We start from the raw sequence: 7482 nt of genomic DNA on the forward strand, positions 1-7482 counted from the left end.
TGAATAATGAGTTCTCTCTGAAAAGCATTCTTTCCAGGAGATGAGAACCAATCAGCAAAGGCAGAAGGTACCAACTATCCAAAGAAAAGGGAGATGGTCCCATGATAGCGTGAAGTATATGGAGAAAAGACTATATTCCTCAGCAGGAGGAGGCAAGTGCCCATAGACTAATCTAGATAACAAAAAAAAAAAAAAAAAAAAAAAAAAGAGCTGCTCACTACTAATTGAACCATGGCTGGCCTTTCTAAAAATTCTATTTACTTGTTAAATATTAGTTAATAAACAATATTATACAACATATTTGGCCATTTTAAAGACTTTATTTGAGATGCATGCCTAGGTTACTTGAAGAATAACATGCCAATGAGGACTAAAATAGCAATAATCATGTTTAGCTAAATCTATATCTGGACGGTGCATCTTGATCAATTTAGTCCATTTGTCTGTCCTTCACTGTGTACAAGACCATACTGGCAGAGTGTTGTCTCACTTTGGGTTTATTGCTGCAAAGAGACACCATGACCAAGACAAGTCTTATATAGGAAAACATTTCATTGTAGCTGGCTTACAGTTTCAGAGGTTTAATGTGGGTCCCCAAGTCAAATGAAGGACAGCAGAGTGCTGCCTATACCCTGGACATCTCTCAGAGAGCAAGGGTAGAAGTAGGACTGCTCCCTCCCCAAACCAGGCTTGGGCCTACTCAACTCCATAGAGACAAAGGCCACCATGATAAAGTCAGTTAGACTCCTGCTTTCCAGCCAGTGAACTGGCTTATCAAAAATCATGTGACCAGCAGTCTGTTAATCTAGCTGATATGCTTCGAAAGCCCCACCCCAATGCAGGATGCAGAACTTCTTTCCCTGTTCTTTTTAGTTCCCTCCCCGCCTGACTCAAGCTATACAATCTAGCCCCATGTATTTCAATAAACGAATTGCCCATGTTGTTTATACCCGAGACCCTGCTCCCCAGAACTTCTATATCCTGGGGCTGCCATTGCTCAACAGCAGTTCAGGGGCTGGGGACCCACATTTTAGTCCATTATCATTATGGCAGGAAGCATGGCAACATGCAGGCAGACATGGTGCTAGAGAAGGAGCTGAGACTTCTACATCTTGATCCTAAGGCAGCTGAAGGAGAGTGGATATGTTTCACTGTGGGGTAGCTTGAGCATTTAATACCTCAAAGCCCCACTTTCCTTCAACAAGGTCACACCTCATCCAAAAAGATCAAAACCACACCTCCTAGTAGTGCCACTCCCTATGGGCCAACCATTTAAACACATGAGTCTATGGGGGCCATTCCTACTCTAAGGACCACCAGTGTGAATTGCAGATCTTTAATAAAGATCTCAACTGAGAAGAAACAAAAAAGGAATCCAGGAATGTTGCTCACCCAGGCAGGAAGTGGTAATGTCCATTGCTTTGACAGATGTGTGTCTCTGGCTACCTCATGGCAGCATGACCAGTTTGGCCATATACACATATTATATATTTTCATTAAGGTCAAATCATCATGAGCCTCAGTGTGACAGGTGTGTGGTTTCAAGAACATAGAAGGGTCTTAGAGTATGCTACTTTGCTCTAGATAGTTCCAAGTTCTACTCACCATATACACAGAACCCCTGTCTACAGATATTTCCCATGGCTGCCTCTTTGCTGGCTTCCCAAACATGCCTTCTCTTCTAAATGTGCCTGTTTGGGGGGCTATGAAAGCATGAAGCTGTGTGCAGAAGTGATGATCTTAACCTAAGCTAGTCTGTTTTAGCTTGGTGCATGCCTTTGAGAAAGACTGAGAAATGACAGTTCACCCACTGATGCTTGGAATATCAAAGCAGAAGATAATTCCTCAACCCGCTGGTTTGATTTTATCTACGGTTTTGTCCTAAGGAACTCAAATCACACCTCCCACAATACAAAAATGTACAAATTCACATTCTGACACAATGTGGGTTTTGTTGTTGTTTGGTAGGTACATGTGGCCTTTTGAGATATAAGTGATAATTATTTTATCAAAGCAAGGCTCACTCTATATTTAACCTAGCAGATTTCTTACATCATTTCTGAAAACTTGGTTTCCAGTTCTTGCTGGGTTAGTACACAGGCTCCAGGTCCTGCTGGGTTAGTACACAGGCTCTAGGTGATGCTGAGTTAGTACATAGGCTCCAGGTACAGATTTGATTCTTGCCTTGGTTGAAACGGTACTAAAGCTGCTGACATAAAGAGGTTCCATGACACACTGATTTATAACAGCAACAATGCAATTTATTTTGAACATGAAAGAAAAATGTCAATTGTAGATACTCCAAAACAATAGGCACAAGGCAGGACTTTACAAGGATAATCAGAACCATGTTCAAGCTATTTAAAAATGCAAATAGTCTGGGTTGGAAGCATGGCTCTTTTCTCTGTGTGCCAGTCTTACCTTCCTTTCCTCCACCTCTTAGGGCGTGTTCCTTACAACCCACAGGATTTCCATACTCAAGAGAGAGAGGGAGGGAGGCAGAATATAAACTCATGCTTGTATAGTGTTTAAAGCCATGATGTCCCGGCATCATCTTTCTTTTAAGGGAAAATACATTTTCCATCAGACTTTCTGTCGTTGTAATAAGTAACGACAGAGACAACTTAAAGGAGAAAAGGTTGATTTGGGCTCACATGAATGGAAGTTTGAGTCCATGGTTAACGGTTCCATTGCTTTTCAGCCCACAGCAAGGCAATAGATCACGGAAGAAGGTGATGCAGTAGTCAGTCAGGAGTTAAAAACAAGTAAGAATCCCACACCATGATACAACATCCTCATTCATGTTCCCAGTGGCCATCTTCCTCCACCTGAAAATGGCCCCCATAGGGTCATAGGGAGAGGCACTATTAGGAGGTGTGACCTTGTTGGAATGGCCTTGGAGAAAGTATGTCACTGGAGGTAGGCTTTGAGGTTTCAGATGCTCAAGCCAGAACTACTATCTCTCTCTTCCTACTGCCTGCTGAGAAATAGAACTCTCAGCTACCTCTGCCTGCATGCTGCCATGCTTCTGCCATGACAATAATGAACTGAATCTCTGAACCTGTAAGCCAGCCCCAATCATATGCTTTCCTTTATAAGAGGTCATGGTGTCTCTTCACAGCAATAAAAACCCAACTAAGACACCACTTTTTCACAGTTCTGCCACCTCCCAGTGATCTACTCAATTTCTTGAACATATCTCTAGGTTTACCCTCATGATTAAATTATCTCTGTAAACCCCCTGGTAGACAAGCCCAGAATCTCCTAGGTAGCCTCCAGACCAGTCAAGATGCCAATCAAGATGAACCGCCTTAAGAATATTGCCAGTCTTCCTCATGAGAGACTTGGAGACACAGAACTTGGATGACCAACAATAGGAACAGCATATCTTGAGCACTACAGAAAGAGGAATCAGAAGGAATACCTAAAAGCATCCATTTTAGTAGCAATCTTTCATATGAGTGAATATTCGTTCCTCTGTCATTTAAGGGTAAAATACTGTTGGCCGTATTTTGTTGTTGACAACCTTCAGAAGTTCCCCTGTGATGGTACCTACAGTTATTAACTGCAATTCAGCTCTTAACAGTCCCCGTTTGCTATTCCCTCAACAGCTTAATTTCAACAAGACTTTGACATAGATGACCTCTCATTCTTCTTTTTCATGCTTGTGCTTAGTTTTATAATATTTCAATAATGTACAATCTCTGATATGGATCAGCCCTCCTTTACTGTGCACAGATATTATTCTTCATTATTTACTGACATAGCTTTCACTATAATACCAGTCATAAATGCCTGATGTAAACAATGAAAGTCAAGTTCTTTGTCTTTATTCTTCCATTTCCTTAATATCTAAAATAGATTTTTATACTTTCCCTTATTTACATAAGGTCTTAAGGGTTATTTTTAAAGGAGTAAATACATAAGTGTGTTCTATAACCTTTTATTGCTTTTTAAAAAGTCCTCAAAGTTACCCATCAGCACTAAGCACATGTGGACACTTCCTATGGAGGCTCCCAATCATTCTTGGCACTCAGGGTGGTTAATGCCTGATTGATTCTTCCTTTCCTGGGAATGAGTTTTTCCACCCTTTCAAGACTCACATGATTGACTTTAGGGGTATAGGGATTTGCTAATTGGAGCCTTGACAATCTCCTACTGTGATGGAGACTTCATTTGGCAAGACCGCTCAAAGATGCTTGGTGTAGGAGGCAGGTGGCTTACGACATCACTATGTTCAGACAGCACTGAGTCTCAGTCTTAGTACTTCTCCCTCAACCTTCCAGCCTTGTTTCTATTATTACAAATGAGAGAGTCACCTCTGTCTCCTCAAATCTTGACATGAGTACCTGGCTAGAATAAAGCAATCTTTCACTTCATTGGTGGCTCCTTCATTCCCTAATTCCATCAAGTGGGAAACTGAAGTAGGCAGATCTCTATGAGTTTGGGGCCAGCCTGCTCTACTTAATGAGTTTCAGGTAAGGCCAGCCAAGGCCTTTCTCAAAAAAAATAAAAACAAAGCAAAAGCTGTTTAGATTTTACCCACAAAGCCCACAATATCTAGCTTTGATATCAACCAGCTCTTATAGAAACTAACATTCAGAATCAGAATGGGTCATGGCCGCAGTAGCTTCAAAGAGTCACTATGTTTTGTAAGATTTATGAGTTCTACAAGTAGAAGACAGCTAGAGAGAATCTGACTCACGGAGATAACATTGCTACCTGAGACAAATTTCTTTGCACAAAGCCTGCTTACAGGCATATCTGTCAATTTATTAATGCATTGGCCAAACATGAGCTTATAAAATTACTAAGTGTGAGGTGACTGTTTAATGGATGAGTATTGAAAGGTTCATTTATATTCTGAGATCACAATGATGCTAAAGCTGACATCTGTGTGAACCCCTGTGATGCATAAAACATTATTAGAGGCCTGATGGTCCTCTTTTTTTTTCCCTTCATAGATTTCTTTAATGCAGTATATAAAAATAAAGCTTTTCATGGGAAATAAAATGAAAGAGCCCTTTCAGGGCTCCGAAAATATTACTCAGGCTTTGCCAAGACTAATATGCTCAAAGTTTCCATGAAAGGCATAATTTCTTGAGAGTTATGTCTGTTCACATGTGTAAAAAAAAATCACCTACATAGTACTGTTTACCGATTTACACACCACAGGAAGGTTAATTTGGCATTTCCTATTATTACTTCTATTTGTTTCACTGATGTAGTCTTGCCTGTATTGAAGGTTTTATCTGGTTTAACATTAAGCAACAACAATGTGTTCTGTAAATCCTTAACCTTTATATGTTTATGCAGTACTCCCACATAGCTGAAGTTTGGCAGATATGATTATTAGTGGATTTTTTTCAGCTTTTAACAACAAAGGAGGAAAAGCAAAGAGCAGTAAGATGAAATTGAAATCTTATAACTGCTTAAGTGTTCTCCAAGTTCAGGCGAATTTGTTTACAGAAATCCATCTCTACTAATACAATACATTGTAATAAATGTGGATGAGGAGAGATGATTGATTGCATTTAATATGTCATATTGGAAGACCACATTGTTCTCCACGTCCTGCCTTTGTTTTCAAGACAGGCATTGGCCGCTTTGCACGGTAAAGAAAAGAAAGTTCTTGCAAATGAGGTCAGATCTAGACTTGGAATCTCTGAGTCTGTGCAGGAGACCTTGAAGAGGAATGGGTTGGCCGGGGCAGTGACAGTAACTATGCTTCCTTTGAGAGATAGCATCGAGGTAACCAACACTTCTGCCTCATTAGCACAAGTTCTTCTCTGGCTTTGTGTGAGATTTTTCCATGAGGTCCTTGGGTATTGTTCTTTGCTGGCAAGTGATATTTAGTGACCTCATTCCTTTGAAACCTTGGGCTCGAGCCAGAATTGGAGTTTGCAGAATGGGAATGGCTTGAGGGGACAGGAAAGCATGGAGTCTGTGCTCATCAGGGAAGCTGGGAGGTGACAAATTACAAATGATCTCTTTGGGATTGAGCCTGGCTCTCCTTCTTAGGATCTATTAACAGGTGGTGTGGTTGCAAGTAGACTAGTTAGAAAAAGAACGTACCAAGCAAAGAAGTGTTAGATTTGGTGGGCTGTAAACTAAAATTAACTTTTAATTAAAACCAATTTTCCTAGCAAGTGGTCATTTATACGTGGCACAAACTATGCAAAAATACATATGGCTTGCATCATATTATTCTTGAGTACATTGGCAGAAAATTGTCCACCATGCCTATTTCAAAAGCAGCTCTAGACTACCGACTTAATTAAAAGGTGAGAATCCTGGAAATCCCCAGAGTAAAGGTGTCCTAATTATAAAAGGATTTTCTATATATCATCTCCTGTAGAGTCAGATCAGAATTGCCAAGTGTAAAGGATTAATTTATCTGAATAATGCACCTGGGAAAGCCAGACACAGAAGACATTCACACAAAAAGACAAATGAGTATATTGTAGGGCATATATGAATTAAAGGGACAGGTAGCATAAATATATGTGGTACTTACTGTAATGTATATCTGTATTATAAAAACTAAGGGTTTGCTTTGTATTAAACTAACAAAAAGGGGTGCCTTGATACCTTGGTGTAACAAGATGTGTACATCCAGTAGAAACCCAGCTGGACCTAGGTTCATAGCTCAGGTCTTCTGTATCTGTATGATTTTAGGCAAATTTCTTTATCTTCCACGACCTGAATTTCCACGTGTCTGTAATGGGGTTGGTAGTGAAACACGGAGAGATGTGTTTGGCATGTAGTAGCTGACTAACAGGCGTGTTCTTCTTCCTCCCCTGGTATACTCGATACTTATGAGGGAGAACGTCTTGACTGGTGAGAGCCAGTTTACGAACCAGGAGTTCCAACCTCTTTCTTCAAAGACTAGATTGAGTTTAATGTTTTCTCCTAGTTGATCTGTCACTGGTACTAGTTCATTTCTAGACTTTCTTTTCCCAAGACATTTTTCTGTTTTTTAAGGAACTGTAGATGACTGCTGTAATTTGAACAGCACTTTATGGCACACGATTAAGTAGACAATGGTTATTTTTTTTTTTCATGAACTCTATGTTCTCTACATGTAAGAATGGTTTCTATTAGAATTCTAGTTTGGGCACAGGAAATGAGAACACTGCCAGATAGCATAGTTCTAGCTATTTGGGAGGCAATGACAAAGTGTTCCTTGAGCCCGGGAGTTTGACATTATCCAGACAAGTATAACACAACGTCATCTCAAGAGGAAAAGTGACCTTTAGCTGTCACCCCGGAGAACTTTAATAAACTACCATATTCCCTGACCTAATCCACATTTACAAAAGGATTTCAAGATGACTTAGAATCTTTTTCCCTTGTGATGAATAGGATTTGTTTGGTTGTTTGGTTGGTTTGAAATGATGTGACCTTTGGTAAGTCTACCACACTCCAAGGCAGGCCCTATTTAAGACTACCTGGGCAACACAAAATAAACTTTAGACCAGA

Source organism: Mus caroli, unplaced genomic scaffold (assembly GCF_978045245.1).
Source record: "Mus caroli unplaced genomic scaffold, Mus_caroli_1 scaffold_10, whole genome shotgun sequence".
NCBI lineage: Eukaryota > Metazoa > Chordata > Mammalia > Rodentia > Muridae > Mus > Mus caroli.